General features: G+C 42.0%; 1 non-coding gene across 1 annotated transcript; it reads left to right on the top strand.

Moving 5' to 3' along the window:
* The first annotated feature begins 10,377 nt into the window (after positions 1 to 10,377).
* On the top strand, positions 10,378 to 10,481 carry LOC121143369. Its single transcript, XR_005880574.1, has one exon. It is a non-coding gene; the product is annotated as a U6 spliceosomal RNA (small nuclear RNA).
* Positions 10,482 to 10,746: the final 265 nt, after the last annotated feature.

Below are 10,746 nucleotides of genomic sequence, written 5' to 3'. Positions count from 1 at the left end.
TGCTGGGGGAAGTATGGGCAATGCAGAAGATGTGCTTCAAGAATGAATATCTTCTTTTTTTTTTTTTTTTTTTTTTTGGTTTTTCGAGACAGGGTTTCTCTGTGGCTTTGGAGGCTGCCTTGGAACTCACTTTGTAGACCAGGCTGGCCTCGAACTCACAGAGATCCACCTGCCTCTGCCTCCCGAGTGCTGGGATTAAAGGCGTGTGTGCCACCAATGCCCGGCTAAGAATGACTATCTTCTAACCTTTCACCTAGAAGCGGTGACATCAACTGGTAACCTCTCATCAACTATTATATTAGTTAACCAAATGATTTTCTAATTTTACCAGTCTGCCCCACATTTCCTAGCTATTGTTCTTCAGGGAAAGCATTTTCTCAGCTGGGTATGGTGTTAGATGCCTGCAATCTGGCTTCTTTAGGAAACTGAAAGCCTGAGGAGGCTGAGGGAGGCCAAGCTGAGTTTTATATATACCCTTGAGGCTTATCTCAAAGGACAAAAGCAAAACAAGCCAACACAGCCTGCTCTCCTCTCTTTTTATTCCCCCTACTTTTAGAATATTTTTTTTATATTAGTGAATTTCCTTTAAGTGAAGTGTTTTGTCATGAATTGCCATTATTTCACCGTCACTCACACACTGCTCAGTAAGATCTCCAGGCTGGCTTCTGTGTCCTTTCACCTGTTCCATCTGCTTACGAATGCTTGCCTAGTTTACTTTTCAGTGAGTGCGTTGTATTTGAGTGGTCATAAAAATGATGGTTCCGGGTCTTAAAGAATATTGTTGCGCTCAAAGGAGTTATCTTGCAGCCAAAGACTAAAATCAATTGCAGTCCTAAATCGCCTTAATCCAATACGACTGAAGCACATCAGAGGGCTTGAGAGAGAAGGGTTCAATGCTCTGAAACGGTTGGCCCATTTCCGGCTTACCCATCTTCTTCCTAGATGGTTCTTTGGTTCCCAGCCCAAAGCCCGACACCACTCCCCTTGACCTCGGATCTCAGTGATAAAATTATCAATGTTAATTTTATCCAAGTTCTGTACGGTAAGTAACCCAGCCACCTCCCTGGGAAAAATGGTCCCAAGTGTCTTACTTACCTCTCTGACTGTCCTTCTCCCAGATCTGCTCCTTGTATTCTTTCTTGTGGGGTTACCTTTCAGCAAGAGAAGCGCCATTTAGTCTTGAGTCATGTGTGATGGGCTGTACCTACAACCCATCATTTAGAAGACTGAGGCCGGAGGATCTTAAGTTCTATTGAGTTTTATGGTCAGCCTGGGCTGTATAGTGAATTGAAGGCCAGCTTGGACTACATGCCAGTATTATGTCTCAAAGTAAATGAAGCTAAAAAACAGTTTTGCTTCAACTCCTATGATTTTTTTTTTCTTGGTAAGAATTTACAACTGAAATAGGAAGTTTCCCCTGACTCCACTCCCTATACCCCCCTGCCTCTTTTCTTTTTGAGACACGGTCTCACTATGTACTAGCCTGGAACTTGCTATGTGTCCCAAGTTGGCCTAAAACTTCTGGTAATCCTCCTGCCTCTGGCACCATTGTGTACTGGGATTATAGGCGTATCACCACACCTGTCATCCCCTTATTACAGACTGACTTTTGAAAATAAAATATGATCACATCATTTTCTTTCTATTCAAAATCATTTATTTCTTGACTATTTCACATGTATGGCTGTATTGCCTGTATGTCTATCTGTGTGCCACATGCTTAGTGACTATAGAGGCCCGAGAGGGTATCAGATCTTCTGGAACTGGCGATACAAACAGTTGTAATCAACTGGGTAGGTTCTGAGACCCAAACCCTGGGCCTCTGGAAGAACTCTAAGCCTCGGAGTCATCTCTGAAGCCTCATATCATTTTAATTGAGGCATTTTGGCTTCAGTTTTTCACTAGAATGCTTAATATGCCTAAATCCGTATACCCACCAAAACATTTCCAGTCTCACACACATGCCCCCTACACACACACAAACACACCGTCATTTTGTTTCCAGACACACTGGCCTTCTTGTGTACACCACACCTTTACAAGCCTGACCTTTTCACTTTCTGTGTTTGTTGATCTCGATTAACTTCTTCAACTATTTGCTATCTAATCATCAGAGTTCATTCAAATGCTTTTTTTTTTTTTTTTTGACCAGGCATGTCTTCTCCAGTCTAGATACGGTCTCTCAGTTATGGAAGCCTGTACTTCATCAAATGGTGTTCGAAATTTGTAACTATAGAGCCAGACAGCAGACGGCTCGGTGAGTAAAAGTGATAGCTGTGTGAGCCTGACAAGCTAAGTTCAGCCTGACGACCTGAGCTCGATTCACAGGACTCATGACGGAAGGAGAGAAACTGCCTTCCTAAAGTTGCTCTGTGACCTCCACGGTGAGCCCGTGCTTACACACCCATTGATCAGTTTTTTTAAATGTTATATGCCGGTTTGCGTATTGAGTAATACATATTCCATGTGCTGTATGAAGACAGAGGTTTTGTCTCATTTACTGAGACGTTGCACGTTCAGCAACTTCTTGTAGAGGCAGTCAACAAAAGTGAAATAAACACAAAGTATGTCAATCACCAAGGATTCCCCCCTCTTTTTTTTGGGGGGGGTCGTTTTATGCAACTAGCCTATTTATTTTCAGTAGGTCTGTACCTGGTGTTCTGTTGATGCAGCTAAAATTTCCTGGCTTTTCCCTTTGAAGTTTACGAAAAAAAACAGTTTTGGTTTCCATCTCTCTATGGTCACACAGATTTCATTTCAACAAGAAGTTATTTTTAACTGATGAAACACTATTCTTCGGTAAACTTTCAAACCAAAAGATTGCCATAGTTTCAGAGTAAATATGCTCACTGAGTGGAGACAAAGAAGGAATAGATTCTTGACTCTGACTCTCCAGAAAATGGAAAATAAAGTGTTGATGAAGTCGAAATAATGCATACAGTAAATAACGTTGCGAATATTTTCTTTGGCTTAATATAGACTTCACTGGTACACAAATTTTCCATCTGTTTAACAATTGAAAATAAGAGACAGCTGTGTCTTTAAAGTCTATAGGCAAGAAGCCAGTAAATAATAGGAATTCAAACTGATACTCTAAAGTTTTTGTTTTAGAGACAGATTTAGCTACATTACTACAAAGCTGCATAAGTTTGTACCAATGTTTTATTTTCCAATTTAAATATGCTTGGCTTTGCTGGTTTTCTTTCTTTAGCCCTGGAAGGGCATGTTTCACATCATCAGCCTGAAAGTCATCTATCATTTGGTCAGCTTCCTTAAATGGGAGCTTTACATTAGCTCAAGGGCTGAGGGGTTGCAGTTTGCCTTTGCTGGAGAAACAGGACTTTGCTAGGCAGCAGGCAGGTAGCATTCAGAACAATCACCTATGCTTGGGGTGAGGGTGGAGTATCTTTTCCTTTAATTGACTGTTAAGTGTGCCTCTCAAACCATCCTTTGTTTTCTGTAAAACCCTCCAGAGAAACCAGGAACCAGCCAAAACTGTCGAGTCATAGTACTCATCCCTTTTTAGGTAAATTAAACTTGGCTTACTATAACACTGAGTTCTCTGCCCAGGAGAACCATGTTTTCAACTTTAGTATCTACAAACACATGACGTCCAACCGAGCATGTGATGATGAGCCTTCCCACTCAGAACATGTAAGAGCGTCCCCTATTAAGAACCCCTTGCTTTGTTTCAGGTTCTGCTTTGGGAAACATCCTCGGTGTACACCTCACTTGCTGCAAGGACCCTTTCTTCACTTTTTAATTTCCCGGTCAGGCTTACTAGCTTCCTGCTCGCCAAGAAGCAAACCCATTCCATCCCATTATAAAACGAGAGGACACACCGAGGGCAACAAGCACCTCAGAGAATCAGAGACCAGCAGAGCTGCCAGGAAGCGTTAGACCAACTTGGAAAAGATACTCTCCAGCCTGTTGAGCTGCCTGTGGGGTACTTAGTGTGCTTCTGGCTTCCCAGTTTGTGTGAGCTGTCACCTGTGCTGGGTGGACCTTGGTGATGCAGCTGTGTTTGAGTCATTTCAGCTCCTGTACATAGCCCCTCACTCCATATTTCTGTAAGTAATATTAGCATTCATGCATTTGTACTCCCTCTGCCCTTGGGGCCCAGACAGGACACATCCTCAGCTGCAGCCTCCTGTGTACATTCGCTACGTTCCCTTATAAGAGGTGGGCCTTGCCCTCCTCCTGTCTCTGTCCCTCCCCTCCTCCTCTCTACTGTTGCTCCTGGCCCCAGAGGCCAGTCCCCCCTCCTTCCCACCTCTCCCCACTTTTCCAGCTTTTCCATTCCCTTCCCCCAATAAAAACTCTCCACAGGAGCTCTGTTGCATGGTGGTGGTGGTGGTGGTGGTGGTGTGTGTGTCTGTCTGTCTGTCCTGCCCGCTGTTTTTTTAAATTCTAACAAGTAACCCCAATAAAGCTCATTGTCTCACCAAGTAGGACTTTGGTCTGTTGTGGGTTCTCTATGTGGGGTGAGTCCCAAGGAGAGATTTGTCACATATCAATGTCAAATGGAGAAACGAGTGTGTTTGCTACATAGACTTCAAAATGAGGTCTTTCAGACCAGGGAGATAGTTGCTTGCTGCCAAGCTTCATGACCAGAATTTGATCCCTGGGATTCACATACGGAAGAAGAGAGCCAGCTCCACAAGTTGTACACACACACACACACACACACACACACACACACACACACTGATGCAGTAAAAATAACTAGCTGAAGACATTCTTGGTTACAATGGCAAACAACTCCAGCTTCTTCATTGTCTAATTGGCTACTAGTGGCTCTTCAGGTATTATCTAATACGTCTCAAGAATAACCAAAGCTACATTCTTCCTCGTGCCCCAAAGCTTGTTCTTCCCAGTGAAATGACAATCCACTCTTCTAGTTGCTTAGGTTACAAATGGAATCATTCTGGGTCTTCAGTTTCTTCTGTATCCCAATCCAGTGGCGAGCCCTCTCAGTACCACTCAGCCTGTACCCAGAATCTAACCCTAAGGCACTTCTGCTAGTGTTACCACACTAGTTCAACCACCATAACCTGTAGCCTGGGACTAACCAATGTTGTTTTCATTATTTCCATCCTACAAAGCTCTTCTCCATACAGGAGCCAGAGCCGTTCTTTTCAAATGTAAATGACATTGACTTTGGTTTTAAAGGTCTAACACAGACCCTAGTTTATTCTACTCCAATCAAACTGGCTCCTGGAATTTCCCTCTAACATACCCAGCTTGCCCCTATCTGAGAACCTGAATGGGCTGCACCATTTTCCTGGGAAGCTCATCAGCTAATATTCTTGTTGCTTGCCCCTTTTCTTCAGACTTTCTGCTTATACCTTCTCCTTAGGAAAGTCTTTGATGCTTACTACATGACTTTTTTTCCCCCCAATACCTTATTTCCTTTCCAGCAGTCTAAGGATTTATGTAGGAATGTAGGATGAATATACATTTTTATCCAGGACAGTCTTAATTTAGCCTACATTGTTCACATATAACTGTGAATAATTATTGCCCACATGCTCTTGTTTGCTGAAGTGGTTGTTCTAATCTTATCACACTTTTATAGCTTTTAGCATCATCTAATACATTGGGGAAAACAACCTGCCTGTTTTCCCTAGAGTATCTATCGCTAAGAATTTGCAATTTGTTTTCTGCCACACCATTTAACACTTAGACATACAAAGAACATGGAGTGCAAAATAAATAAACCCAGAATGCAGATGCTCAAAAATATGTATTAAATAAATAAGTAGGGTTACTGACTATCTGATATGCATCGTATGTCCTGTTGAGACAAACATGGTTCCTGTCAGTGCACAGGCCTTGTCTAAGAAACTCTGGGTAAAGATTAAAAACAGATATACAGCCGGGCGGTGGTGGCGCACGCCTTTAATCCCAGCACTCGGGAGGCAGAGGCAGGCAGATCTCTGGACCAACAGCCTCCAAAACAATACAGAGAAACCCTGTCTCGCAAAAAACAAAACAAAAAAACCCAAAAAAACAAAAAACAAAAAAATCAGATATACAATACACACACTCATATGTGAAGTGGCCCAAGTAATTCTCAAGTACTGGCTAGGTTGAAATCCTGTGGGCTGAACATTGTCTGCCTGGCGAGAGAGTCAGAGAAAGGTAGATGGTAGACACCAGGGTAATGCCTCCCCTCTGCCAAGATCACAATTCTGAGTGTAGAAACTCAAGGAAAACTTAAGCTACATGCATGAACCTGAAGAACATAGCTGTTGAGGGTCCAATGAATTCAGTTCCTAAATCCTGTTACTTAGTGACAATTATAGAAGTCTTGAGGCAGATGTGGTGGCCCAAGCCTGGAATCCCACACGCTAGTGACAGAGGAAGAACTGGGAGTTCAAGGTGCTGCTGCATAGTGAGTCTGAAGCCAGACCCTGTCTCAAAAAAGAAAAAAAAGGGGGAGTATGTCTTTACAAATAATGTTGTTTTTTTTTTTTGGATGCCAAATAGTTAAAATGCAAAGTATCTATGAATCAAAATATTTCCTGTCAATATAATACACGAGGAATGGGGTCTTGAACTGGGTGAAGATGAGTCACCCAAACTTACTCAGTTTATTTGCTTTTGTAACCAAACCCATGCACGCAACCCTAATTATAACCTTAGGGTAGATTTCCACAGGTAGAAGGCTGTGAATTGAAACGATTTGTGTACATGTTTACCCAGACCTTTAATTTTACTTGAGGATCTCACTTTTTTAAAAGCATAGGTTTTCTTGTGACTGGGGAGATGGTTCAGCATTTAAGAGCGCTTGCTGCTCTTGCAGAGGACCAGGGTTTGGTTCCCACCGCCCGAGTGGCAGTCAGTTCACAACCGTCTATAACTCCAGTCCAGGGTGGCAGTCAGTTCACAACCGTCTATAACTCCAGTCCAGGGGAATCCAACTTCTACCGGCTCTTGCAAGTTAAGCTCAGATACATATCTGTAAACATTTTTTTTAAAGTAGGTTCCTTGTTTTACATTCCTATCCAGTTTTAGATGTACTCCCCAGTAGAAACAACTGAATTTCTAAACATTTTAAGGAATAATACTTACCCATAGTTCAAAAAGTCCAAGGCTAATAATTCTCCTTTCTGACAATAAAAGTAATCTCCCTTCTACATATGTTTGGCAGTGTCCTGTACATACCTGTTTCTCACCACCAGTTTATGTATTTGTTTTCTTTTCTTTTCTTTTCTTTTTTTTTTTTTTTGGTTTTTCAAGACAGGGTTTCTCTATGGCTTTGGAGGCTGACCTGGAACTCGATTGGTAGTCCAGGCTGGTCTCGAACTCACAGAGATCCGCCTGCCTCTGCCTCCCGAGTGCTGGGATTAAAGGCGTGCGCCACCAACGCCCGGCTTGTATTTGTTTTCTTATTTAGCCATACCTTTAGTCCACCTCCTTCTTACTCTCAAGTGTTCCAAACGATGCAGAAGTCTTAGAACAGTAGTACCTCCAGATCAGCAATGTCTACTCCCTTGCCTGCTCTGAGATTCTAATTCAGGAAATCTGGAACAGGACTGGAGAACTTGTGCCAGGCTTTTCTGATGGCTCTGGATATGGAGTTCACAAGCTTCACTATGACAAACTGGAAAAAAAAAAAACCTACTGCATACAAATGCATACTTGAAAAGGTATAGTAAATCGATTAAATAAGAGATCAGGAAAATATCTGGGTCTTCTTTGAGGGAATCACCTCATAAGGCCCCAGACCAAATATATTAGAAAGTGCTTTCAGTATATGCTGCAAGAACTACTTAGCAGGTCCACGCTGGATGGGATGAAGAGCTCACCAGACTTTCTGAATCCTACAAAGACAAAAAAAGGTCTGCAGATTATTAGGCAATTTATACTGCACATCCCAGACAACCAGAAGAGCATGTAAACTTGCTGAAACATTTTACCATTCATTGGACTGGGATTTTATGTTTAATTTTCTCCTAGATCTTTGTTCCCTAGTTTCCCAGACATAAGTACTTGCTACCTCACTAGAGGCAGAGGGGAAAAAAAGTGAGTTTCAAGAGAGAAGAGATTATGACTGAGGGATATTTTTTTAACGAGGTAATGATCTTCTGTCATTTAAAAAAAATGACTTTTAAATATCCAGTTACCAAACAAATTTAGAAAAAAAAAACCCTTAAGCTAACCCAAATCATTAATTATTCACACAGCCATAGAAAACATGATAGCTTGAACTTAGTACTCAGATAAGGAGATCCTGGCTCACTGTTTGTACAAGTCGCTGTGTTCTCCATGTGGTCTTAGCTCAGCAATACTAAAGGACAGAGGCTCCCTTCTCACATCTCAAGTGTTTCCTGAGCTCTCCTGGGTCACGTTGGTCATTGTTTCCTACTTGGTGTGGTAACCAAAAGTAATTCTCTTTCCTGGCCAAGGGTGTTGGGAAGTTAACTAAGGCTAACAATTGCAAAACCCGAAAGCAACAGGACACTGATACTTAGACTTGATAACATTTACGGTAGAAAAAAAAAAAAAAAACGAGAACTAGAGGCTTTGAGTCACTTGAAATTTCAGAAAGAAACCTTGGCTCTTATGGTAAAATGTGTTCATTAGGAGTACTCTCAAGAGACTGATCTGTTATGCTGAGCAAATCCAGAACACAAGAATCATGAAAACTGGCATTAAAAAGAATGCTTGGAAATGAAAACATATCCATCCTATATGCATATTTCAAAAGAATCAAATGCCTTATAAAAATGCATATCCACAAATGAAAGGTCTACTACACCCCCCCACACACATATATAGTCGCATGGTTATGTTTTCCAGTTTTGAGAATCATTCACTAAGATGCCATATGGCATATATTATCCCTCTATGTTCATTCATATTTAATCCATTGACCTGAATTAAATACTTTTTGTAATGAATTGAGGGCAGCGAGATGACAGCCACCGTGAAAGCCTGGTGACATTGGCTTGATCCCCAGAATCCTTGTAAAGTTGAAAGGAGAGAACCGACTCCACAAAGTTGTCTTCCAATTTCAACACATATGCTATGTGTGCACCCATAAACACACACACACACAGTGCTCTGAACATGCAATAATAATAATCTTTAAAAGTTAACTGACATGCCCAGTGACAAGACTAGTTAAACAAAACATGTTATAGTTAGCCAGCTGCTTACTTAGTAATTTCCCTTCTGTATATTTTTAGGTCCACTCAGTGTGCATATATTATGTTACTTACCACAGTATATGTATTCGTTTTCTTACTTAGCCACACCCTTGCTAACTTGTGCTAACTTGGAAAGCTATTTATAGTATAACATTGGGTAAAATAATATAAATATGCACTAATGTCATAACGGTAAAAAAAGTACTTGAAAATAAGGCAGCGAAAACAATTATATCAAGACATTAAAATGGGACTTCAGGAGATTCAGGTATGGGTATTGTTTCTTCTTTCTACATCCTATTTCCTCTAATAAATGTGTCTTAATCTAGCAATCTGAGATATCAGGGCTTAGGAGAAAACGGTATAGGAGTTGATACATTACCTTATGAAGGTGCTTCTACTTCTGACACACAGAGTCATTTCCATCTAAGTTGTAAACTATTCGAGCAAGAACACTCAGTAGGAGATTACTTAACGGCAGTTTATGGACTAGCCAAGACTACGTTCAGCTACACACTCCAGGAAGCAGTGGAGTCAAATTCAGGTTTATTTGGGGGGACAGGAGTGTTCATTTTAGGACTGAGTGCTGGAGCAGTTTCAGGGTGTCATGAGCGACCCAGGCTCCTTCTCCCTCTCCAAGCGTCCTCAGCCTCAGCCTATGGGTTCCATTTTCATGCTTTCCATAGTAGGCTCTCTCTTATCTCTGATGGGAGACACTATTCCCATGTATGTGTCAGGAAGGAGGGTGAAGGAGGGAACGGGAAGGGAGGAGAGGCTCAGTATTAGAAAAAGAAATGCTTTTCTTCCATTTCTTTTCTCTGTGACTTTGGAGGCTGTCCTGGAACTCGCTCTGTAGACCAGGCTGGCCTCTAACTCACAGAGATCCGTCTGCCTCTGCCTCCCGAGTGCTGGGACTAAAGGCGTGCGTGTGCCACCAAAGCCTGGCTTGAGCGTTATCTAGAACTGTCTCCTTATGGGTACCCATACTGCATGAGAGCTAGGGAGATTAATTTTTTAGCTAGGCACCCTGGCACCCTCAAAAAAAGGGGGGAAATCTTCCTAATAAAGGAGAAAAGGACAAGAGGAACTGTATGGCCCTAGTTTGTCCCCTTCTCATTCAAGGAAAATACTCCTACCCTTCTTAGAAAGCCCCCAAATTTCAGTCCGTTCCTGTGGGGAGCTCACAGTGCAGAACCCAAGAGCCCTCACGGGGTTACCGGTACTTCCTGTCAAGCACATGCTATGTTGGAATGGCAAAGAGAAGATTAGCATGGGCCCTGTACAAGAATGACATAAATATACACAGAGCATCCTATAATGTTAAACACTCATATCCCAAAATTTAAAATCTTTAATTTTATGCATATGATACTTTGCCTACATGTATGTATGTGTACCTTGTTTATGCCTGATGCCCCTGGAGGCCAGAAGAGGCATCAGATTGCTGGGAACTGGAGCTATAAAAAACAAAACAAAACCGCTGTTCAGTGCCACGAGCTTACTGAGAACAGAACCTGTGTCCTCGGACACAGAAGCCAGTACTCTTAACTACTGAGTGAGTCTCTGCAGCCCTCTCTCCTCCAACTTC

This window comes from Mesocricetus auratus, unplaced genomic scaffold (genome assembly GCF_017639785.1).
Source record: "Mesocricetus auratus isolate SY011 unplaced genomic scaffold, BCM_Maur_2.0 Super-Scaffold_100011, whole genome shotgun sequence".
Classification (NCBI taxonomy): Eukaryota; Metazoa; Chordata; class Mammalia; order Rodentia; family Cricetidae; genus Mesocricetus; species Mesocricetus auratus.
The sequence above is the reverse complement of the archived record's forward strand: the minus strand, read 5'-3'. Positions and strand labels throughout refer to the sequence as shown.